Raw genomic sequence first — 25,214 nt, 5'->3', positions numbered from 1 at the left:
CGCAGCAGTCACAGCCGCCTCGGGGGCCCACGTGTGCACTGCAGTGTGCCGGTGGCTGCGGCTGTGACGTGGCTGGACTCGGACAGTTCACCGGGGAACTCTGAGTTGGAGACGCGGAAGGGACTTGACGGCGTGGTTATCAAAGCCACAGAGGCAGATAAGATCGTCCAGAGAGAGGCGGGGAGCCGCATTGAAGGAGCAAGTGGAGGAGGAAGTCTGGCTTGTGAAACAAAGTGTTAGTAGGGTTGGGGAGAGAAACCCAAGTGGTTCGAGAAGGGGTGGGGGCGGTTGGGCGCAGAGGGCGGCAGCTCCACTCCTGGCGTAGAGGGAGGGAGAAGCGGGCCTGCCCTGGATGCTTGCGGCCTGAGCTCCCTCCTTGTCCGCACCAGTATTGTGTCACGTTGGAGGCGCGGGAGGGCTTTGTCTCGGTTGTGGACTTGAAATGCTCTCCAGGAGCCTTGTGTGCATGGGGGGCGGGGGTGGGGTGGGGGCGTGGGGGGGGTGTGTGGTGTGTGTGATTGCCTGAGTTTGCTCCTGATTTTGAGGCAAATGAGTCGGCCTTTTAGAACCTGGTTTCTCATCAGAGAAATGGAACGGTCCTGTTCCGGTAGGGTTGTCACGAGGTGAGTGAAGTGTTGGGAGGACGAGGCACAGGTTAGTGGTAGGGACACGCTGGGGCCACCATCCTGCGTGTCAGACCTCATACAGAAGGGACGTGAGTGCACCTGGGTGTCAGGTCGCAGGCACTCGGGCCAGCTTGCTTTTACTTGTCTTTTGCACTTCACCTTGGCTACTCCAGAATCCTCTAAATGATTCCTAACCAAGAAGCAGACCCAAGTGGGAGTTCCTGGGTTTAGACGTTGTGTTAGTGGGAGGACAGAGTTGCATGTGGACTCTGCTGGCCGGGGAGGCTTTGCCAAAAGCCTCGGATGGGGCTTGGACGACTGGCTGGCTCGCCACTTCTCATTCTCCCGCCAGGTGTGCGGCTGCCTTCGTGATGGGACAGAAAGTAGAAGGGGAGGGGTCCAGCCAGCACAAACTAACATTAAGATTTGTGGATGGGGCTCCTGGGGGGCTCAGTCGGTTACGCGTCGGACTCGATCTCTGCTCAGCTCATGATCTCACAGTTTGTGAGTCGGCATCAGGCTCTGCGCTGAAGGCATGGAGCCTACTTGGAGTGTCCCCGCCCCCCCCCCCCCCCCGCCCAATAAATAAATAAACTGAAAAAAATTAAAAAGTAAAAAAAAAAGTCCAGATAGACATGGAAAAGAGAGGCGCCTGGGTGGCTCAGTCAGTTGAGCATCCGACTCCTGGTTTCCGCCCAGGTCCTGATCTCAAGATTCATGAGTTCAAGCCCCCACTTGGGATTCTCTCTCTCTCTTTTCTTCCTGCCCCTCCCCCACTCGTGCTGTCTTGTCTCTCTCTTTCATAATAAACTTAAAAGTAAATTGGAAAAGATACCATGTAAAGAATAAACTCCCCTTTGTTTTTCTTAAGAAAGCAGTTTAATTGGTTCTGGCAATGTTCCTCTCATTCCATGGGCTGGGCCTCAGGACAGCGGACTCACCCCGCAGGGCTGGGGTCGGGGCTGCAGTGCAGAGCGCCCGATCACAGTTGCTCCTTCCACAGATGCTTCCTGAGCTTTGTCCTCATTACACAACACAGTACAGTCGGCGAAACGTGGAGCATCGGAGCTGAGCACGCCTGCTTCCGCTTGTCTCCGCTCCGTGGGGTGCCAGCTGGGTCCTCACAGCCCTGCGCCTCCCCCAGCTCCCTCCCCACCCCTTAGGTTGTGTTGTGCCGTGCGTCCTAGGAGTCCAGCCATACAAAGTCTTGCAGTGGGTTCATGTTCTCCATGAAAAGAATACACTGAAGGAAAAGAGCGTATTTTTCTTTCTAAAGATTTTATTTTTAAGTAATCTCTACACCCACCCAACTTGGGGCTCAAACTCATAGCCCCGAGATCAAGAGTCTTCTACTCCACTGACCCCCTTTGGGGGTGTTTTGTTTTGTTTTTTAAAGTTTGTTTATTTTTGAGAGAGAGAGAGAGGCAGACAGAGACAGACATAGTGAGAGCAGGGGAGGAGCAGAGAGAGGGAGACACAGAATCTGAAGCAGGCTCCAGACTCTGAGCTGTCAGCACAGAGCCCAGTGTGGGGCTTGAACCTACGGACTGTGAGATCATGACCTGAGCTGAAGTTGGACCTTGGACTGAGCCACCCAGGTGCCCCTGGGGGTGTGTTTGTAAAGGAAACAATGTTATGTTGTATATTGAAGGATCTTAAACTTTTAGGACTAAAGAGGTTTAGGGATTCTCAAATCTTAATCCACTTGTTTCAGAGGTTGATAGTCTGAGGAGTTTCTCTCTAGTATTTAAAAAAAAAAAAAATCACCCTTTCAGGAAAAGAAAAACCTGGAAAACTTTTATAGTTCTGTAAGTTGCACTAGATAGGATGTTTAAAGGAAAACGTTTTTAAAAAATATTTATTTATTTTTGAGAGAGTGAGTGGGGGAGGGGTAGAGAGAGAGGGAGAGAGAAAATCCCAAGCAGGCTCCTTGCTGTCAGCACAGAGCCCGATCGATACAGGGGCTCAAACCCACGAACTGTGAGATCGTGACCTGAGCCGAAACCACGAGGCTTGACTGACTGGGCTCCCCCCGCACCCCCCGGAGGAAAGCATTTTATAACCGCACGCGACTCTGTCGATGTCTTCATGGCGTGCTGACGTCTTAGTTCCTGCAGGCCACGAACACGGGAGTCCACGCACATAGGTCGTCTTTGGTTTCTTAAGGCAGAGTTTTCAGTGTGCAAGTCTTTGACCTCTTTGGGTAAATTTGTCCCTAAGTATTTTTTCTGATGCTGTTGTAAACCGTGTTTTCTTCATTTCCCTTTCAGATTTTGTTCTTGCCACAGTATAGAAACGCAACAGATTTTTGTACACTGATCTTGTATCCGGTAGCTTTGCTGCGTTGTGCTTTTTTTTTTTTTTTTTTTTTTTTTGGGTATATTCTTTGGGTTTTATGTTCCTTTTTCAAGGCGAATCTTCTAGCTGGACGGCCCCGTTCAGTTCAGGCTTTTGCTGTGGTGCCTGGTGGAGGGTGGGTTCGTGCTTCCTGTCTGTGTCCCTGATGTGCTTGGTATGTGGCTTCTGTTAAGGTCTGTCACTGCAAGGCTTGCCTGTCTTCCGTGGGCTCCAGGGGCGGGAGTAGAGAGCACTTGCCTAGAACGAGGGGAGCCGTTCCTGACTCTGAGTTCCTGTGTAACGGAAGATAGGCTGGTACACGGTGTCCCGTGGTCTGTCCTCAGGTTGTTCGCTTTCTAGGAGTAGAGCCGGGTAAGCGTTGTGGGAGATTGCAAGTAAATGAGCCATCATTTTGCTGGAGCCTCTTCACACCAATGAGGTGGAACAGTCACCGCCCCCTTTGCTGTTATCTTCGTGTTTCCATTGCCCGTGACCCTGGCATAAAATGGTGAGGTCAGCATTGCACTCCAGAGATGGGCAGATACCAGCATATTCGTGTTTCTTTTGAGTTTTGCCCTTAGAGCATGATGCTGATTTGGAATTCGATGAGTTTGCTAAGAGCTGGAGATAACTGGTACTATTTCCTGACTTAGACCCTCAGAAAAGTTGTTTTTATGTCCTCATTAATCAGGATTTCAAGATGTGTGTGTGCGCGTGATGTTTAAAAGACTGTTCCTCGTGGTGACGTACCATATTGAGGGTGAGCAGGGAGTCGGGGTGCTGGGGAACCTCTTGAAAGGCAGCGTGGGGTGGTGGTTGGTGGAGTCTGGGTTGGTCCTGCCTGGGAAGAGCCGGCTGGTTTTGTTTTTGTTTTTTTAAAAAAATTTTTTTAGTGTTTATTTATTTTTGACAGAGAGAGAGAGAGAGAGAGAGAGCAAGCGAGCAGGGGAGGGGCAGAGAGAGAGGGAGACACTGAATCCAAAGCAGGCTCCAGGCTCTGAGCTGTCACAATAGCGCCTGACACGGGGCTCGAACTCACAGACCGTGAGATCATGACCTGAGCCGAAGTCGGACATTCAACTGACTGAGCCACCCAGGTTCCCCAAGCTAGCTGGTTTTGTACAATGTGGTCTTGTACACTTCCTGTGATTGTGCCCTCCCCCACCACGCCCCCCCCCCCCCCCCCCCCCCCCCCCCCCCCGTTCTCACAGTGCGCTCCCAGTCACTTTCTCTGCTTTGGTTTCATGCTTTGATTCTCCTGACTTTCTGGAATTACCCAGTGTTTGGTCTACAGAGTTTCCCTTTTTTGATTTTCTTTATGGCTATGCATCTGTTTATTTTAAAAACTCATTTTCAGGGCACCGCGTGGCTCAGCCGATTTAGAGTCTGACTCTTGATTTCAGCTCACGTCACGGCCTCACAGTCCTGGGTATCCAGCCCTGAGTCGGGCTGCGCACTGAGCGGCCTGGAGCCTGCTTGGGAGTCTGTCTCTGTCTCTCTCACCGCCCCTCCCTCGCTCACGCTCTCTCTCATGATAAATGAATAAAAAGTAAAGAATCTGTGTCGTTTTTCTCGCACAGACGGCACACATCAGACTTCGGCACTTGTGATTCTTGCCTCGTGCATCCTGCCAGTCTCGGCGGGAACATCTCCCTGTTGCTTTAGGTGGATTCTCCGCGAGGCCGTGCGTCGTGACGGCCTTGCCCTCAGACAGGGGTGGGCCCCTGCCCCGTCTGTGGAGTGCTTCTTCAGCCCCTCCCAGTCGCCCACCAGCTGTGTCGGACACTGGCTTTTCACGTCTCCGCGGTCTTCGCCTGTGCTCTGTCCTCACCGATCTCTTTACATCTGGGGCGGGGGGGGGGGGGGACGTGCCCTGTGAACCCCTGTAGCTGTAAGCCCGCAATAACGGTGCGGTCCGGTGCAGTTCTGTTTGACAACGGAGCCTGATTGTCGTGGCCGCAGGGGTTTTGATGTGAACATGTATGCTACATGAAGCCGTTTCCGTATCAGAATGTTTCTTCGGTGTGCACTCCTCAGAAATGGGGTTTCTCTGCCAAAAGGCATAAATGTTTTGGAGGCTCTTAATTTGCATTGTCTTCCAGACATAATTGGGTTAATTCCTAAAGCATTTTCCCTTAGACTGATAAGACTTTTAGACGAGGATTTAGGAGACCTGGGTGCTCTTTGCAACTTGCTTTGAATTCCCTGCATGACCACAGACAACTAAACCTGATTTGGTTTCCTGTTTTGTCAAATCGCAGGTGGATGTACAGCCCTGGTTCTCTGCCCTTCAGGGGGGTTTGTGACAGTGTCCCCAGACGTTCCGGTGGTCACAGCCTGGGGGGTGCTGCTGGCATCTGGTGGGCTCCAGGTCAGGACTGCTAGTCAGCACCTTCCTCCAGTGCCCAGGACGCAGAGGGTGACCTAGCCTTGAATGCCAGTGCTGCTGAGTTTGAGAAGCCTTGGATTAAGACTACCTCAATTTTCTTCAAAACTGTAATGGTAGATGTTATTATTTGCTGTATTCCTGGTGTAGGTATTCATCATGCATTCTGTGTTGTTCTGTAACTTTTTTTTTTTAACGTTTATTTTATTTTTGAGAGAGAGAGAGAGAGAGAGAGAGAGAGAGCGTGCGAGCATAAGCAGGGGAGGATCAGAGAGAGACACACACAGAATCCGAAGCAGGCTCCAGGCTCTGAGCTGTCATCACAGAGCCCGACATGGGGCTTGAACTCAGGAACTGTGAGATCATGATCTGAGCTGAAGTCGGATGCTCAACCGACTGAGCCACCCAGACGCCCCCGTAACTGTCTTTAAAGAAAATTGAAAAGCTTAATCACATACTTGTTGCTTTTCAATAAAACCAAGCTGTGTGGTGTACTGGGATTTGCTTTTCCTTGCTTGTGTTTATCAGTGCTTGAGGTCGTGCCAGCTTCAAGAAGCCCTGTGCAGGAATACAGGGACAGAAAACCCTCGCTCTGTGTTTGCAAACACACCCAGCTGTAAGCACTGGCCAAGACACCAGAGATCTTCAGCACCCTGAGGGTGGAACTTGGGATCCTGCTTCATGTGAATGCCGTGTCTGAGACAGAGCCTTCTCCTGCCTCTTGTCCACCAGTGTGAGTCCCTTAGTGACTCCATACTTTCGATGTGTTTGGAGACAGAAGAGAGTGTGATGTTCTGATGGGGTTGTGGAAAAAGGGTTGTGAGTTAGTGGTGTTTTTTCTTGTTACTGTCTTGGTTTATTCTTGAAGGTCTCAGAGCCCTCCTAGGAGATGATACAGTTTTATTCAGCCAGGTTTCTTTGTGATACTGTGCCGTAATCTCTCCTTTTCTTACTGACAAGGCCCCAGCGGCCACTTGATTTATTTGTTAAGGTTCAGGCCTCCAGGTGGAGGCTGAACACGGGGTGGGGGGCAGCAGGTGCTGTGGGAGGCCGGTCATCGGGGCTCTGTGAGCCAGAGGGAGAATTTGCGTTTTCTTCTGCCCGCAACAGGATGTCCCTAGAAGATGCAAAATGCAGAACTTTGACAAAGCCTTAGTAATTGCGAGATTTCCGTCAAATTCCACGTAAAGAGAAAAGTCTCTGAATGGTCCCTTCGAGGTCCCAGTCCTGAAGCCCCATCTCCAAGGAGACCCGTAGGCCACTGAGGGTTCTTTCCTGAACCTGGCCTCTCCGGGCACTGCTTTCCAGGAAGCATTACTGAGAACAGAGGTTCCCATTTGGATGGTGTCCTGACGCAAATCATCAAGCGCGAGCATCTTTCCTGGGCCCGTTCTCCCTTTGTAGCCCACACCAGCCAGACACACGTTTCAAACCCTCTTGTGCTTAGTTCCGTGACATGAAGGAAGCCGGCAGGGAAGTACGTGGTTGCCCCTCATGGAGAGACTGAGATGAGACAGAGACCTGAGGTAGAGACGTATAATAAGCTGATGTTGCTCTCTCGTTTCAGAACACACAGCGACGATCGGGGACGCGCCCCCTTGGATTTCAGATACAGTCTTCGTCAGCGTCAGCTTTCAGCTATGGAATCGGTAAATATTTTATTGCACTGCTATTCATCAGTTTGCTATTTTCTTTGCTTTGTAAGAAGGGGCATGAAAATCATGCTGGACTTCCACGTGGGCCTTCTCGGGCTTGATAGTGCTGGCCGGGTGTTGTGGGGCTTGTCCTGGACCTCACTCAGATGAGGGTGTCTCCGAGAAGTGGTGGTGAACTGTGGGCTGATAACCGGCACTCTGGTATCCCAGTGACACGGTTCTGTGGAGCCCAGGCTGGTAGACTGGCCCGCGAAGGGGGTTTATTTTTGTTCAGCCTCTTTATTTTCATTGATTGATTAATTGATTGATTGACTGATTGACTGATAGAGAGCGTGAGCAGGGGAAAAGGGAGGAGGGTGGGAGGGAAAGAGGGAGAGAATCTCAGGCAGGCTCCACACTGAGCTTGGAGCCTGACATGGGGCTCGATCCCACGATCCTGGGGTCATGACCGAAGCCAAAAATCAAGAGTGACGCTCACCGGACTGGGCCGCCCAGGGGCCCCTGCTCAACCTCTTTATCTAAAGTGCTCTGTGCTCAAGGGGTCTGGAGACCATCGGGACCCTGTACTGACTACTTTGTTTTGTGCTCTGTGCACATTGCATGAACACCTGGCGTGAAGAAGAGCTTTTTGAGTCTGAGGATTGTTCCCACCTCTGGGGGAAGCAGTGGGGGCCTGGCTGTGCTCAGGTCTGGTGTCCTGTGTGTTTGGGCAGCTACTGGCGGTATCCCTGGAAGCTCGAGGCCAGCTCTTGTGGTTGGTGGGTAAGGAATGGGATCTTTGGCCAGGTTGCCCTGCTTACTTGCTGCTTCCTTCTGGGAACCACTGGCAAGGTTTTTGAGAGGAGGGGCAACTTTACCCCCGAAGACCCCAGGGTCAGGTCCGGTGTGGCGTCTATTGCTCCAGGACCGAGTCCCCTCCCCACCTTGGGGACATTGTTGCGCTGCAAGGCATTTATTTCCTCTGGAGTGTAGATCGCTAAAGATTGAAAAGAAAACTCTCGGTCGATTTTCGTGTCTCATACCTACGCCAGGCATTAGTGTCTTAAAGCGAACCATCCAAGGATGTGTTAACCCATTTTGCATTGTTGTTCCTAGCAGACATGAAAGAGACCTTTCCCTCTGCGTCTTTGGTGTGGAGTGTCCTTTATCTCAGCCATCACTGAATCAGGCCTCGTGGAAGCTTCCTGGCCTGTCCCTTTGACTTGACCAAAGTATTTCCTTGGAAATGGCGATAAGGTTTGACGGCACGGGAATCTTGGATGCCCCTGAGAGTAGGCCTAGAATTGTCCTCCCTTAATCTGCAGGATGGTTAATGCTTAGAAAGAAGCCAGTGTGGCCAGTGGAGGCGTTGCTGATCAGGTGGGATGGTGGGGTGCTTTGTAACACCCTGCGGGGGGCTCCCCAGGGTAGTTTCTCTGGGGGTGGTGGTGGTGGTGGTGGTGGTGTGTGTGTGTTTGTCATAGGCAGTGGGGCAGCCACGGAGAGACTAGGTCCAGGAGAGAAGGAAAAGGTGAGGCAGAGGGAGAACTGAACCCACTCACACCGGAGGCTGAGCTCTGTGTTTGTTTGAAAACTGTAATGTTGGTCTTAATTTATAACGAGGAAAAAGGAAACGTCACTTAAATTAGGCTTTTAGTAAGTCTTTGGTGATTCAAAATAATGTATTTCCTGATTAAAAGAAAACAAGTTACTAGCAACTCTTTGCCGGCAAATTCTTGGGCTGGCCCAGGGGTGTGGAGTTAATAGATGTGTTAACATTTAGGTTTTCAACATAGGAAGGATTGACTTTTTTGACCATATCACAAGAATAACCCAGGGTGTCTCATGCCATTTATTACTTCCGTGAACCATAAATACTCAGGTAATATTGATTGTAATAATCTTTTAACAAAGGACTGTTTAAAGAAAAGACTAGTGTTTGGATTGAATAAAGATAAAGGTTCCTGTTAATGTGAGGCGTGTTGTGGCTGCAGGGAGGCCGGGCCACCTCTTGGGGAGTGGCCCCGCTGTGTGTGGCAGCAGGGCCAGGCCCATAGCAGTGTGCCGCTTGCTGAGGTCTGCCCTCCGTGACCATTCCTGGAATCAAAAGGCAGAATCTGAAAAACAGAATGATTATAGGCTCTCTAGTAGTTTTTCACGGTTATTCACATCAGTAATTAATTTTCATTTTGACCCCCTAAGGTCGAATATGAGCCATTTAGGTCAGGTAGGAGAAGAGGTGGGCTTGCTAAATCCCAGAGTATTTAATCCTGTGCTCTCGTCTCTGTCTGAGCATCATTTAGGCGCCCAGTTTGGATGGTTCTGGGCCGGTCCCGCCCTGAGTTGTTTCAAGCATGACTCTGTTACAGGGTCTGAGACAGCCTGTATGTGCCGGGCTGCTCTGTGACTTGGCTTTCTGCATTCAGTCCTTGGGCTCCTCCCCTGTGAAGCGGTAATGGTGACACCCATCTTAAAGATTTCTTCTGAGATTAAGTGGCCCTGTAAATGGGAATAAAACTCTATGAAAATGTAAGCTTTAAAATAATCAGATAAGTTTTTAAACCTTTGTTTAGCATAAAGCTAGTTTCAGCTGACAGCTGGTGTGATTCTTGCTTTGCTAACATCTTTCTTGGTAGAGGGTCCCTGCCTCTCCAGAGCAGGGCTCATAGCGGCTCCCACTTCACCAGGGGTAGGGGAGAGTGTGTGCACGTGAGTCAGACTTGTCTCCCGGCCCTGACCCCTGGCAGCGTGTGTAAGTGTTACACTCATGCTTGCTGCGAAACAGGAGTTCGGAATTATGTTTCCAAAAACAAAATAATTTCTGAAAGTAGCATGTTATAATAATAAAACAAGTGTTGTGTTTTTTTTTTTTTTAAATATTTATTTATTTTTGGAAAAGCACAAGTGGGGGAGGGGGAGAGAGAGGGGGACAGAGGATCCAAGGTGGGCTCTGGGCTGATAGCAGCAAGCCCAGCGTGGGGCTCGAACTCACGAACCACGAGACCATGACCTGAGCCGAAGTCTGATGCTCAGTGCGTTCACTGAGCCACCCAGGTGCCCCACAGGTAGTGTTTACATGAACAGAGGTGTAGATTTTAATGGTTTATACCGTTAGTTTGAACACCTCTGAATAGAAAAAAATGGTCGCTTTGTGACTTGCTGAAACACTGAACTTGCAGGGCGTAGTTTCAGGTTCCCTGGATGTGATGCTGAGCTGGGTGTCCCTGTAGGTGGTACTCAATGTGGAGAGGTGTACATGGCTGCACGTGGCCTGTGTCCTCCAAGCACAGGGACCAGAAGTCTTGCTGATGGTAGAACCGGGTGCCCCTGTGCCGGCTGTCCGTGCACTGGCGACACCAGGGACCCCACCCGAGCAGCAAGCTTGGAGGGCGCCCTCTGGACCCAGAGTACGATGCCATCCGGTATTGGAACAGAGAGAGGCTCTCGTGAGTTTGTGTGGTAGGAGTGGAAGTTCTTCTGACCTGACCGCCAGCCCGATTTGCCTTGGCCGTTAGGAGCAGTTCATGGTCACAGCACAAGTGGTTGCCCGTGAGCTCTACGTGCCGCCACGGACCGTGAGCAGTGCTGGGTTGGATTTGCAGGTTGTAAGGAACTTGTAGGTCCTGATGCTAATTCATTTGAGTTTTTAACAAAGAGGTTTTGCTAGGGTTTAAAAATAGATAACAGGGGCGCCTGGGTGGCGCAGTCGGTTAAGCGTCCGACTTCGGCCAGGTCACGATCTCGCGGTCCGTGAGTTCGAGCCCCGCGTCGGGCTCTGGGCTGACGGCTCGGAGCCTGGAGCCTGTTTCCGATTCTGTGTCTCCCTCTCTCTCTGCCCCTCCCCCGTTCATGCTCTGTCTCTCTCTGTCCCAAAAATAAATAAAAAACGTTGAAAAAAAAAAAAATAAAAATAGATAACAAAGCACACTTTGCTTGGAGATATGTTTAGCTAATTAATTGTGCCAGTATAATTTCCTGAATTTTTTAGTGTGATAAATTTTTATTGTGTATTTAGTTCTAGAGAATACTCTTTGACTAGGCTCCCTTCAGCTACGTAAATTAGATGTCATTAGAATTAGAATTCATTAAATGCGTGTTTTCTGGTTAATATAAAAATTAACAGTGTGTCCATGCACTTTTCCCCAGAAACTTTTGCCGTCCCCACATGACCGTGCTTGCCACTGCGGGGCAAGTGCCAGCACGGAGTCCTGAGCCTCGGGCCAGGCAGGTCCCCCTCCTGGGCACCTGGCTCGAAGGCAGCCGAGTGTGGAGGCCGGGCGGGCAGAGCGTGTTGACTTTGGCAGCGGGCGGCTGCCAGGGCTCTGCTCGCCGTGTGACCCGGCGTGGAAGGCTCTGCTTCCAGACACGGATGCACTGTGCGTGCGCATGCGCTTTCTTCCTTGACACTGACTGCTCCGTGTTCTCTTTTGTAGCTCTGTGTCCCCTCCCCCGTCAGTCGAAGCTTGGATGTCCCCGCCTTGGACCTGGGTGGAAGCTCCTGTGGGCTTGGAGGACATTCTGCTTGGGCAAGAATAGGGAAGGAGGGAAAGAAGTAAGGGAAACGAGGAAAGGTTCTTGGGAAATGAAATGACACTTGCCTTTTAAAGCTTTTGACTTTGTCACCTTTTGCCAACGGATGGTTTTGTTTCTTGGAAAAAATAAACCCTGGGTCCCTTGTCCATCTCTGAACACCAGAAGGGAGCAGCATCGGTGTGAACCCTGGGTGTTTTTGGAGGGCGGAAAGGCAGAAGGGTAATTTTGGGGGGCGGTGGGTGAAGACAGCGTTATCCTGCAGCTCCGGGCCTCTGGGGGCCGGCGGGGGCGGGGCGGGATACGCTCGCCTGGTGGCCGCCCCAGCTGGGCCGGCGTCCTGCACCTGCTCTGTGGGCCTGGCCGAGTCGCTCCCGCCGCTGCTTCTCCTGAGTCTTCTCCTCTGTCCGTTTTCTTCATCTCCTGGATGCAGTCAGCCTCTTTACAGTTTGTTCTGGTTCATTTTTTGTTAGTGGGAACCAGAGTTAAACCCTGCATCCTAGTGGCTGACAAGATGCTGCCTTGGAGGCAGGTGATCCCACAAGAGTGTCAGGTGGTGCTCAGGTGACCGGTCCGGTGCCTGTTTTGTGCTGACCTCGGCCCGGTAGCAGAGCAGCACGGAGCGTTGAGAAGTGCGAAGGAGATGGAGACGCCCGTTGAGGTGTGACCACATTTGATTGAAGAAACCCTGTGGAGCTCCAGGGTATCCTGGCCTGGAAACACCGTGTTTTAAACTTCAGTGTTATAATTAAAACTTCCATTCACATAAAAAGCCATTTTCGTTCTTTTCAAAAGTTTGCAGTCTGGCTCACCTCCCCCGACACCGTCGGCGCCCGTTTTCTAATGTGCTTGTGCACTTTCGTGGGCAGAGCGACTTACAGGGGACCCGCGGGAATACCGGCCACAGCTCGTGGGGAAGGGACGGAGACACAGTGGGCCCCCCGAGCACGCTTGTGAATGGGGCGCTGCAGCCCGCTGGCTGGTCTTCAGCCTGGGATCACGGAGCCAGTCTTTGGGCCTGAGTTCCGTGGCCACAGACGTGTCTGGGGCAGACAGAGGTTTGTAGGTGAGCCTGGGGCGGTGTAGCTAGAGAAACTCTATTTTGACTGGTTTTTGTAGGAAAAGCTATGATCAGGTGTGTCGGCTCACATTAAAAAAAATCCCTTTGTGTTTGAAGCCCTTTCCTCTGAGTCCCCTGTTGCCTGGCCCTGTTCTGTGGGCTGGCTCTCTGGCACCCTTCACCCAGGTCTGCTGTTCTTTGGGGTTTCTGTTCAGTCTTCCCTGGGAACCACCTCACCAGAGGCCAGGGTTGGGCTTCTGTGTCCCCCACCTGTAGAGGAATCTCACTCCAGAGCACCTGCTGACTCGCATCTCCCAGTTACCTCACTTTACGTCCTCTTTCCCCCCTACTTTTCTTGGGTTTTCCCGAGAAAATAGGTAGCATTTTCCACATTAAAAAAAAATTTTTTTTTTAATTTATTTATCTGTCAGCACAGAGCCTGATGTGGGGCTCGAACCCACGAGCCGTGAGACTGTGACCTGAGCTGAAGTCAGACTCTCAACCGACTGAACCACCCAGGTGCCCCTCCACATTTTTTCCCTAAGATTCTAGGCCTCAAAGATGTTGAACAGTAGGGTTTTCGAGGTGCCGTAGCTGATCGGTGGCAGAGTGAGCGTTCGAGTCTCGGGTCCCTACGCGAACGCAAGAGATAGTAGACTTGGAAGGCTTGCCCCTGGCATTTACACAGTGCAGCCGCGTCGTGAGGGCCGTGGCCTCGTCCGTGGAGAACCTCGTACAGGCCTGCGGTGGCCGATGCCAGTGTGAGGTTTCCTGGCCGGCAGCTCACCCAGTGTTGGTTTGCTGACTGCGTGTACCCAATACTTTTGAACCGGAACCACACCCTCAGAGCCCTGCCAGCTGGGGCCGTGGTCACACGCATGCACGTTTGTCTGGGAGTCCTTGCTGTTGGTGTCCAGGGTCGACTTGAGGGGGAGTAGCACCACCGTGTGTGTCTGTAGCTGCTGGGGGACAACCATGGTTTCCCCCACACTGTTTATGAGATCCTCGTCCATGACCCATCAGTCTGGCTCTTTTTTTTTTTTTTAATAAGTTAAATGAAGATGGAATGTTAGCCTGTGAACAAAGCCGTGAATTTCTCTGCTCCTTCTGTGCTGTCAGTGGCCCAGGGGCAGGGAGGGGGGCCGGGACAGCGGGAGAGGCACGTGGCAGTGGTCAGTCCTGCTGGGCTCTCTGAGTTTCTCCCTGCCCATCCTCTCCCCTTCCGCTCTCTCCGCGCCCCTCACCTCTCCTCTCTTTGCTGTCTGCCGCTGCCTCCCGGAGCATCTTTGTTTTGGAACCGGCACACCCCAGTGGGGCACAGCCTGGCGGGGGGCACGGCTCTGTGTCGTGTCCTCAGTTGTGCTTGGTGAGCTCAGGGGAGACGCTTAGGCCCGTCTTGTTGAAGGAAGTCTTTCTCCTGATCGTTCTGTGCAGGCATGTGCTGCGTTTTGCCTGCTCCAAGTCTGCTGTCCCACTGCGCGCTGTCCTTGCCCTTTCTGTCCCCTGAGGTCCTGAGCAGCAGGGGTGCGTCTGTCTCCCTCACCACAGTGTCCTTTATCCACAGCTCACGTCCTTCTGGGGGCTGTGAACTTCTGTTTCTCCTCCAGGATTGCCTGTAAGTTCAAGAGCACTCTGGGTGGTTTGTAACTGGGTTCTTTTTCCCCACTGCAGGGAGTGCCAGGGGGGTGGTCCTGTCCCTTGTTAATAAGCGTGTGCCCCTGCTTTTGTGTGAGGCCTGGGGACAGTGCTGTGGTCATAGTGTGGGTGTAAAATGGGTCTTCCTGGAGGCTGTTCTATATGTGCTAGTCCAGAGTAAGTGGACTTCTGACTCATTGCACTAACCCCTTGCTGTGTGTTTGTAATTAAGAAACAGAAAACAAAGTGCATCACTGGATTCAGGACCTTGGTGATTGTCTGGTTGAAGTTTTGCTGGAGACCAGTTGAGATTCACCATGATTCATCTAGTCTGGGGGAGGGCTGGGGGGGGGGGCACAGGGGGGCATAGCGCCCCAAGTGCCTGGGGTGTCTGGGTGGGTGTCTGGGTGGGTCCCGAGGATACCCAGTAGCGCCTTTCCTGATAAGGAGCCCCAGGCACACACCTTGCCTTGAACGTAATCGGCTCTGTCCCCAGGAAGTGTGGTAGGGAAGTCACTGCTCTATCACTAGCTGTTTTGCAAATGTGCACCACAGTGTATTTTCTCTTTATTACCTAAGTAGGGCATCTATTATAAGCTGCTGAAAATTATTTGAGGGCACAGATTCTGGGGGAAGAGCTGCTCTGGGATTCATTTAGAAAGAACTGTGGGGACAGGGCGCCTGGCTGGCTCAGTTGGATGAGTGTGCAGCTCTTCATCTGGGGGTTGTGAGTTCGAGTCCCACATTGGGCGTAGAGATGACTGAAAGTAAAATCTTAAAAAAGACAATGACTGTGAGGAAATGCTAAAGGAGAGAAATTTTGTTAGGTTTTCTCTCCCGCTTTGCCCAGGTGTCACCAGGCTGTGGCAGGCGGTGTGCAGGGAAGCTCCTGCCCTTGACCGTGGCCCAGGTGCCTCCTGGAGAGGAGAAACCATTAGATGCTGCTTTCCACAAGTGCGACGTTCAGTTCTTTTAAAACGACACGCCGCATTTCCGGTGGTCCTGCCAAGGAGCGCACGTTGCCTGCTCCAGAGAAGGGAGTGCCAGCCAGGGCCCAGCAGTGCCTTGACGTGGCACTGTCTCCACCTGGGCTGTCAGAACAGCCCTGTGGGGTCGGGACCGGGGAGCACAGCCTCCGGCCTCGGCCTCGGCGCTCCTGAAACCCCGTGCTGGGGGGGTGTGGACTTGGGGATGCTCGGAGCGCCTCCCGCTCGGGGGTCCTCTCGGGGGCAGGGCTGCATCGGCCTCAGGACAGAGCGTGGCCTGCTGTTTGCCTCCGACCCTTTAACCTGATGCTTCGTTCCCGAAGGGCCTTAGAGGGACTGCGTGCGACGGTGTGCCCCGTGTCCCGTGACATCCGAGGAGCCTCACACAGGACCAGGTGTTCTCCCTTTGGCTCCTTTCCTGGGGCCTGCGCTGTGCAGGCTCACAGGTGCCTGGGGCGTCTGTGTTCCCAAGGCTGGGGCACCGCCGGCCCATAGGTCTGTGCCGACGACTGACTTCCTAGAGGACTCTTTTCCTCAGGTGACTGTTCCCAGCGAGCCGTGCTGCCCCCCAGTGAGGCCAGGCCGGCTGCTCCTCGCTTCTGGTCCTGTCGTGGGTCTGGCCCCTGGTGCTGCGTCCCCGCACAGCCCTGCCCCTCCCTGCCCCTTCGTGTGCCCTGCAGCGCGCACTCTCCACCCTCCCTGCAGGCTGTGGGCGTCTGTGTGTGGGTGCTTGACACTGTTGTTTGGGGAAGCACTTGTTTTCCTTTTTTCTTTTGGATCTGCAAAATTTTGTTAAGCCAGAGCTGGAGAACTTTTACAATCTCAAATCATCAAGAAAAAAAAAGATTAATCCATGTCAACGATGAGGACAGAGAATAAGTTGAACAAACCACGTCATTTTGAGGACAGAGAATAAGTTGAACAAACCACGTCATTTTGATGGAGAAGTACTTTTTAAGCCACTATCAGCTGCCTAATCCTGGCTGAACGCTCGTTAAGTTCCACAGATGTTGAACTGGAACTGAAATGTTGTTCAGTTTACCTGTAAACCTGGGGGGTTTTGGCTTCTATCGGGGCGTCTCCCCCCGGGCAGCACAGACCGTCCAGGAAGTGAGGCCAGTTGGTTGGGACAGACCGGTTCTGAGTTCTCGTAGGGTCACCCTGAGACTGGCAAGTGACAGGGCCACGCGGTGATTGTTTGGAAGCGTCCCTGTGCCTGGTGCGGGTTGGCACGTGTTGGGTATTCGACAGTCTGTCGAGAGCAGAGAGAGTGAGCCTGTCGGGCACGGGGCAGGGGGAGTCTTCCTGGCAGCGAGGGCTTCGCGGCAAGCGTTTTACCTCTCACACCGTGGAGCTCCAAGGATTGCTGTGCGCGTTACTGGAAAAGCATCGCTGCGGTTTCCCACCGTCCACCTCGTCCGGGTGACCCAGTCGGTGCACTCTCCACAGCCGACGGGTGACGCCACGGGGTCTCTGGTTTGCGCCTCCAGCCTGCCTCGCACCCCCCACCCGGAGTGTCCCCGCGTCCAGAGAGCCCGCGCTCGGGCCCTTCACAGTTGGCCAGACCTACGTGCTCCAGGTTGTCGTGAATTTAAAACAGACCAAACGTAACTTGAGGTTGTTGCTTGGGGGGGAGGGGCTTGGGGGTGGACAGGGACTGGGGCAGGAGTGGGATTTGGGGTGAGCAGGGGCCGAGTTTCTCCTGCCCCTCCTGCATTTCTCCGCACGTCCTGCTCAGGTGTCTGCCCAGCAGTCTGAAGAGGTGTCCACCTCAGGAGACCCTCCCAGGGAGGGCAGCCCCAGGCTGTGGTCTCCCTGGAGCCCCTGCGGGCCACCTCCTGGTCCACAGACGTGCAAGGCCCTTGCCGGGACCCCTTAGGAAGCGCACTGGAGTCTGTCCTACAGTGTGCCCACGTCCACGGCACTTAGCTTCTCTCCCGCAGACTAGACTCGCGATTCTCCACCCCGGTGTAGAACACTTGGGGTTCACTGGGGGTTTTATCTGTTTCAAGATGTCACCAGATTCTCCGTAAACAGTTTTAATTGTATTCACTTGGTCACCACATAGAATGCCTTGTGGTCCTTTCTGGTCGGTTTTGGGAGTAGGCTCTGTATCCTGACTCAGCACCAGGATTGCCGCTCAGGCCTCCTTGCCTTCCTGCCTGGCTGGCAGAGTGCACATCACTGGAAGGAGGGCTGGCCTGGTGCTGGTAACCAGCCTGGGCGACTTGGACTCAGTCAGCTCACTCCTCCTCGCCGCTCCCACGTAGACCTTCGTTTCCTCGTCTGTAAATTCGGAGACACCTGCGTTACAGGATTCTGGATCATTTTCATCTTGACACTCAGAGGATGTTACTGGGGTCGGGCTCACAAAAGGACGCTGTGAAATTTAAAATGGTGTCTCTTTCTTGCTGAGCAAAAAGGACGAAGTCAGAGACGTGCCTCAGCCAGAGGCCCCTAGGCTGGCTCCTTGTGTGCCTGACCTGTAGCCCGCAGGGCACGCTCTCTGGTCTCCACACACCTCAGTCAGAGGTGGCTGCATTTCCTGTCTCTGCAGGAGCACGGGTGCAGAAAGGTCCAGCGGGTGGGGTCAGGCACACCTCCGTGGTGCCTGTGGAACAAGGCCATCTGGAGCCCCCGCAAGGAGTCTGGAAGCCAGCGTTTCTTTTAAACACTCAGATTTTGTATGCGTACACCTTTTCTCTCGTCTCATCCAGGGGACAGTGTTCCCGGGCCCTGGCAGGCTGTGTGATGGAGGCGGGGCCTGGGCGGTGGCATCGCCACGCTCCTTTTGTTCCTGGGCTCTGTCCTCATGCTGTGCGGCTCAGACACCCTTTATGTTGTAAACACAGAGAAGTCCAAAAAACTCTTGTCTGTATGTATAATAGGTATGTCTGTTAATAAAACATTTGCTTACTAATTGTACTTAAAAGCACGGATAACAAACCCACTGTATAACACGGTTTTGCTAAAACAACTACATTTTCCGAAATAAAAAGTTGGTTAAAGTAAGCAAAGAAAATGTGTAGTTGGAAGAGGGAAGGGTACTGGAATCATTTTGGCTTAATTTTGGAGATGTTCTTTGAAACGACACCCACACTCCACAGACGGCTGTCTGCGTGCTGAAGGTCAGCAGTCCCGTGGAGCTCCCCTTGGCCAGGGGTGGGGGGCCGGGGGGCCGCTGCTCCTTGGAGCCCCCTGGTCTGTCCAGCCTTGTGACTGCATCTTCCCTCCCGTTCGGTTCTGCAGCCGTGTGCGTTGGTGGTGTGAGTTTGGGTTTGTGCTGAGTTAACTTCGATCTTCCAGATGCTGATGTCCTGCCTCTCATCATGTCCGAGAGTCCCTCTCGTTTCTGCAGCCGCCCCCTCCTCAGATGAGCCTGAAAGCTGTCAGAAGCTGTCCGCGCATGGGTGGGGGGTGGGGGGGGGGGCGCGGGGAGGGGGGCGCCAAAATTCGAACATTTGACCGTGCATAAGTTTTGCACTGGCAGTAAATTAGGTGCTTTCCTTGTAATGGCAGGCTTGTTTTGTTATTTTCCAGACGTGAGTTGCCAGATGCCACAGCAGGATAGCTGGAGTTTGCATGTCAGTCACTCTTACACATAAAACCCATGTGCCCTGGAAAAGTGTTTGTGCTGGAGACACCTGCTTGGTATACAGAAGTGCTTCCTGCATACTTCTCTGTCGCGTGGGATATAAAAACCAGAAGCATAGAGACTTGGGATCTACTGAAATTAATAAGTAGTGCTTTATCCTGGAGGTTCTTCAGCAAAATTTAGACCGTCAACTTTGCATCATCAGTGCAAATATTACCCCAGCTAAAAATGCAGCGTTCTCCTGGGAGACATTTTGAAAGGGCTGCAGGGGATCTGTAGGGTCCTCGAACCACACCTTGGAAACAGCTGTCTGAAGCTGTTTGTTTGGTCTCTGTGGGAAAATACAGCTCAACAAGCCACGTCTGCCTGTGTTTGTCTATCACTGGACACTTACAGGCTTAGGAGGGTCTGGTCGTGTATTTTCTCCCCACAGTACATGCGTTAGCCTACATTTTCAGAGGGCTCCTGACTCTGTGGACCCTGGGTGGTGAGCCCCTCCTGGAGCCCTCGTGGAAACGTAAAACTCTGCCCCCTTGAAATGAGGCCGTGCAGATCATCTGTCTTTGGGCACGCGCCCATGGGCCCGGCACACATCCGTGACTTGTGTGCGGCTCTCACAGAGCTCTTTTCCCTGCCTCTCTGACTGTGCCTTTGGCCGGCGCGGGCTGCGCCTGTGCACTGCCCTTCCCCGGGGCTCCCGCAAGCCCCTTGCGTGGCTCTTCCCTCCTCGGAGCCGACCCGCACCTGCTGTCCTAGACGGATTCTCTTGGGTTCCTTAAGTCATGTGCTTTCCCTCCGCTCACTTTAGTCTTGTCTTTTAGGTCAACCTGGCCACTGGATTAAAAAATTTGTCTATGTTTTTCCAAATCTTGCGGATATTTAAAGATGACGTGGATTGCAATAACTTAAAATACATCATTACGTATTGCCAGTAAGAGAAATTGTTAAAGTTAGGAAGTTCTGTGTACTCCACTTATATCGGTCTCTCTAAAAACTCCTGTCTCTGAACTGGCTGCGATGAGGCCGTGAATCAGACTTTCCATCGATGCTGGAGCTGATCTGCCTTAATTGGGAAGAAGGACCCTGGACCTTTTAGTCAGTACCTCAATAACTTCCTATTTCTGACTTTTTAGGCCAATTATTCTGAACTGTGATGTCAAATCCTGTACATATCTTCAAAATATGATTTCCATACAGGAAACGATCTTTTTCGGGTTTTTCCATATAGGAAAAGACTTTTTCTGTCATAGGCATTTTTGTGTTGGCAAGAGTTCGTTGGTGGTTGAGAGCGGTGTGGCGGGCTCGGCGGGGTTGGGGCCCTCTGTTTTCCTTGACCCGGAAGCCCGGGTGGGGTTGTAGTCTTAGAATGTGGCCGCGTCGTGGGGTGGACCAGGGGGCCTGCTGTCCTGCAAGGACCCTTGAGCCCCTCCTCTCCGTGCTGGATTGTGCGCAAGGCTGCCGAGCGCCTGGCGGGAGCGTGCTGCGCGTCGGGACGTGGTGAAAGGGGCCGCGGAGCAGCGTCCCTGGGAGTTGCCAGCCTCGTCGGAGATGCACAATCAGAGCTGTGGGTCAGGACCCACTTCCCTTTTTGACAAACGGAGTTTGCGCTTTTCTTATTTGTAGCCCTCAGAATTAAATGCGTCTCTGTTTAGAGAACTTTCTTTGTGATTCCTCTTAGGCATCAGTTTTTTTGTACACATAAAAATGGAACTTCTCGTTGACGTATTTCCTCCTGTTGAGTAAATGTGTAGCCTCTGGTAGCGCGAGATGCCGTGTAAAAGCTGGCCAGGTCTCCAGGTGTGGAATGTGTCACCCAGAGTGCTCGCCGAGTGCCGGACCAGGAGGCGTCCTGAAGGGGGCTGGACAGGAGCATATGTTACAAGAGGGCTGTGGGTCAGGGAGCCCGGGAGGCAGGCACGAGTCTCTGACTCCATGGCTGCTCGGGGACCGAGGGCCTGAGGGAGGGCCTCCCAGAATGTGGGCTTGGAAGGAGGGCAAGCAGATCCTGAGGTATGGTCACAGAAGGACAGTGGCGTCCCTTGGAGACAGGAGACACAGAAAGGGGGAGATGGTTGGAGAAGCTGTGGTTTGGGCACTATGGAGTTGAGACGCCTGTGGGAAAAGGGGCCCTGGCAAGGGGTGTCCAGGGTTTGTGAGACCATTCGGGACCGGATGTGTGCAGGTGCGTGTGTGGACGCGTGTGCACACAGGGAGCAGGGGCAGGAAAATGAAGCGGGATTGGTTTATGACAGAACAAACCAGCAGACTCACCCTAGCATAACGTAATAATCTCAGCAAGCAGATTTGATGTTTTTCTTTAAGAAATTGAAAGAAAGGTATAGAAGTAATTTCTCCTGCCATCATAGATTCTTTGAGCAGATAACGTGTCAGGATCCTAGGTCATTTCCTGTTTTGGGAAATGAGATGCCTGTGTTCTAACCTGCACATTATTACATGTGTAAACCTCGTAATAAGTGTAGCTCATACAGTCTTCGTGTTATTTTTCCCTATGCAATTTTAGGGTTTTCAAATAGTCTCAAGAAGCAAGAGCAAAGGTGTCTTGCAGACTGAAGCCCACTCCGAAGAATCCAAGAGTCACGTTTAATTTCCAAATATTTGTGGTGAGGCTTTAGTTTGAAACCCTATTTCGTAGTTGTTTTTGTTTGTTTCAACTCGAAACAGGCCTTTCTTCTTTGTGGGCCGTGCCACCCCACCTCCTGTAAAGTTGACTTCCTTCCGGGGGTGGGGGCGAGAGGGATGGGCTACACAAGGACAGAACAAGTGAACCCGAACGGAAGGTGTCCCCAGGCTTCTCCTTGGCTGTAGCAGAGCTGAGTGAATTCAGACCCGAGCCACGCAGCTCTGGACAGGGCTCCGTCACACCCTTGGACGCCCCTTTGCTCATTCACTTGACACATTTATGTGTCACCATGAACAGTTTTTAGTTTTTCTCAGCTTTTCCTGTGTGGATTAAGCTACACCCTTGCCCGCTCTCCCCCTGACCCCGCCCCCTGATTCTTGCTGGAGTGGGGGGGGGGGGCGGCTGGAGCAGGTACAGGGTCGTGGGGGAAGTGCTTTTGGAATGGGTATGGGCTCATGCCCATAGTTGCTTTGAGATAATTGTCTAGTCGTTCCTCAGAGTTGATGCTGAAGCATCTTGTTCACTTGGTTTTATCAAACTCAAGCTCTGTCACATCTGAGGTCCATGAGGAAGGAGTAAATTGGTATCCAAATGCCTTTGCTAAATGACATGACAGAGGGCCATTCATTTATTTCAGATGCTAGGAGGTCAGACACAGGTTTTCAAATAGTCAGGGGAGGTCAGACACAGGTTTTCGAATAGTCAGGGGAGGTCAGACACAGGTTCACTCTCAAAAGTGTTTTCTTGCTTAGGTAACAGAATTGGCTAAAATCTGTTTCCAGTGGGTCGTGTCCCCCCCCACCCCCCCGCCAACTTCGTGTTCAGAAAAAAGCACCCTTGAGGGAGTGTTCTGGTCCAGGAGTTCGGCATTCAGCAGCACAGGTAGGCCCTGGGCACGGGGCTGTCTATGACGACAAGCTTGGTGATGGTGTTGGGTCACTTCCGATGGCTGTCCCCTGCCAGAGTAGAGACCAGCCTGTGCAGCCAGGTTCTGCGGTGCAGTCACGGCAGCCTGCAGGCCGATCCTCAGCAAACGTTCCTCAGTTGGGACCTGGGCACCTCAGCCTGTGCCCCATGCTGTCCTTTTGTTTAGAAAATGGGCCAAGAGGTCCATTGTGAAGTTCTCAGAAAAGAAACAAACATGGTTTTTCTTATTTCCCTTTTCCACCTATTGTAGAAAATACAATAAAACATGAAAAGGGGGGAAATCTACCCTAAACCCACTGTCCAGGTCACGAGTCTCATTACTGTCCTTCAGGGGTGGGCGGTCCCCCCTCCTTACAGACGCTCTGTGTACTCGTCCCATCAGTCACTTAGAAAAGGGTGTTGAGCTCTGTGGCGAGGTTGGCAGTTTTGTGTATTTCTCTCTGCAGCCCCATCAGTTTCTCCTTCAGTTATCTTGAAGCTCGGTTGTTAGCGGCTCGTGCATTTGAGGCTGTCACAGCCTTGATGACTCTGCCGCTTTCTCACTACGAGGTGACCTTACCTCTGGTGATACTCTTGGCTCTGCTGTCTACTCTGTTTGATACTGAACTGCCTGTTCTCTCTTTTGACTGGGATTAGCATGCATCCTTTTCCATTTTTTTCAGATTAAACAATTTGTCCTTATTTATTTTTAAAAGTTTATTTACTGGACACCTGGGTGGCTCAGTCGGTTAAGCGTCCGACTGCAGCTTGGGTCGTGATCTCGTGGTTTGTGAGTTCGAGCCCCGCGTCGGGCTCTGTGCTGACACCTCGGAGCCTGGAGCCTGCTTTGGATTCTGTGTCTCCCTCTCTCTGCCCCTCCCCTGTTCATGCTCTCTTTCTCTCTCAAAAACAAATAATAAACATTAAAAAAAAAGTTTATTTACTTTGAGAGACAGAGAATGAGCAGAGGAGGAGCAGAAAGAGAGAGGGAGAGAGAGAATCCCAAGCCGGCTCCACACTCTGAGTGCAGAGCCAGACACGGGGCTCGAACCCACAAACTGAGATCATGACCTGAGCTGAGATCAAGGGTCCGACGCTTAACTGACTGAGTCCCCGGGGCCCCCCAGTCTGTCTCTATGTTTAAAGAGGGTTTCTTGTAGGCCACCTTGTCGGAGTTGGCTTTGCCTTTTAAAGACATCCAACTGGCAGCCTTTCCCAGTTTATGTTTAATGGGGGTTTAGACCACTGACACTTAATGTGATTATTGACATGACTGGGCTTCAGCCTGCTGTCCAGTACCACTTACGTAGCATAAGAACCTGACAATGGTACCTTTCCATGTCTCCTCACCCAGTCTTTTTGCAACTGTTTTCTTACACTTTGCCTTGCTGTAGTAACAAACTCCATACTAGATTGCTGTTGTTTTGTTTAAACAAGAGACCACCTCCGAAAGGAAGTCTGAGGTGTTGGCTGTGTCGTTGCGATTTCTGGTGCCCCACTTTTCACGAGGACTCCTGTTTCCACCCAGTGTCCTCCTTCCAGCTGAAGGACCCCACCAACATTTCTTGTAGCGCCGTTCTGCTTCTTGTAGGTTCTTGAAGCTTCTGTATATCCGGAAAACTCTTTTTTTTTTTTTTTTTTTTATTCATTAAAAAAATTTTTTTTAACGTTTATTTATTTTTGAGACAGAGAGAGACAGAGCATGAACAGACAGAGCATGAGGGTCAGAGAGAGGGAGACACAGAATCTGAAACAGGCTCCAGGCTCTGAGCTGTCAGCACAGAGCCCAATGCAGGGCTCGAAGTCATGGACTGTGAGATCATGACCTGAGCCGAAGTCGGCCGCTTAACCGACTGAGCCACCCAGGCGCCCCTTTAATTTAATGTTTGTTTATTTTTGAGAGAGAGAGAGACAGCGTGTGAGCAGGGGAGGGGCAGAGAGAGAGGGAGACGCAGAATCCAAAGCAGGCTCCAGGCTCCGAGCTGTCGGCACAGAGCCCGACGCGGGGCTTGAACCCACGAACCCCAAGACCATGACCTGAGCTAAAGTCAGACTCTTTACTGACTGAGCCACCCAGGCGCCCCTGGAAAAGTCTTCATTTCCACATCTTGTGTGTGTCTGTGTGTGCACGCGCGTGTGTGTGCGTAACCCCCCTTATCGACAGAGCACGCCGACCTCACAGCTCACTCGTTGGGAGCGCACCGTGAATGGTATCTGTGAACTCCCAGACTTGTGTCACTGTCACCGCCACCTGTGTTTCTGAACAGTTTTCAGTGGGAGAGGAACCCACGGGTGAGGGATCCCTTTCTCTGGGTTCTCACAGATGCTGCCCGACCTCGTGCTCCCCTCAACCCCACAAGGGCCCGCCGCCGTCCCGGCTCTTCTCCCCGCTCTCAGATTGGGCACCTCTTTGGTGTCCCGTGGCGCGCCGGGCCGTGGCATCATTGTCGTGTCTTTGCTTGGGGTGCACTGAGGGCCTGGGACCTCTGAGTTTGACGGTTTCCACCAGAACCTGAACTCTCCGTGCTTTCTTTCTGCAGGTCCCTCGCCTCCGTGGCGCTGCGGGCGCGCGGCTGCTGAGGCGCTTGAGGGGCCCGCTGGCTGGCCCTGCTCTGCTCTCTCTCCGCGTCACCCCTGCTCTGTGCGCAGCGTCCTCCTCTTGCCTTCCAAACGCGTCTGCCACCCGTGGTCTCCCCTGGCGTCTCTCCTCTCCCACAGGCAGTCCTCACCTCTGGAGGCTCCTGGCACCTCGCGTGACTCTAGTTAAGTTGGTTTGTTTGTGTTTAAACTGTACTTTGAGGGATTGCCAGCGGAGGAGGGGGATGACAGGGGAGAGAATCCTAAGCAGGCTCCTCCCTGACGGTGTGGAGAGCCCCCC

General features: G+C 52.4%; 1 protein-coding gene across 14 annotated transcripts in view; it reads left to right on the top strand.

The window, feature by feature from the left end:
* The window catches only part of ANKRD11 (ankyrin repeat domain containing 11), a 178,989-nt gene that overhangs the window by 63,529 nt on the left and 90,246 nt on the right, over positions 1–25,214 (top strand). For 11 of the 14 annotated variants that reach the window (XM_049622676.1, XM_049622675.1, XM_049622677.1 and 8 more), the window contains exon 2: positions 6,917–6,998. The exons of 1 other annotated variant lie outside the window; for it this stretch is intronic. The gene's annotated coding sequence lies outside the window, so the exon portion shown is untranslated. Of the gene's footprint in view, positions 1–5,625; positions 6,083–6,916; positions 6,999–25,214 lie in introns of those variants that run through there. 2 more of the 14 variants (XM_049622668.1, XM_049622684.1) reach the window with 2 other exon arrangements.

The sequence above is a fragment of the Panthera uncia genome (assembly GCF_023721935.1).
Source record: "Panthera uncia isolate 11264 chromosome E2 unlocalized genomic scaffold, Puncia_PCG_1.0 HiC_scaffold_20, whole genome shotgun sequence".
In the NCBI taxonomy this organism is placed as follows: domain Eukaryota; kingdom Metazoa; phylum Chordata; class Mammalia; order Carnivora; family Felidae; genus Panthera; species Panthera uncia.
Note: the sequence above shows the minus strand (reverse complement) of the source record. Positions and strands in the feature narration are given on the sequence as shown.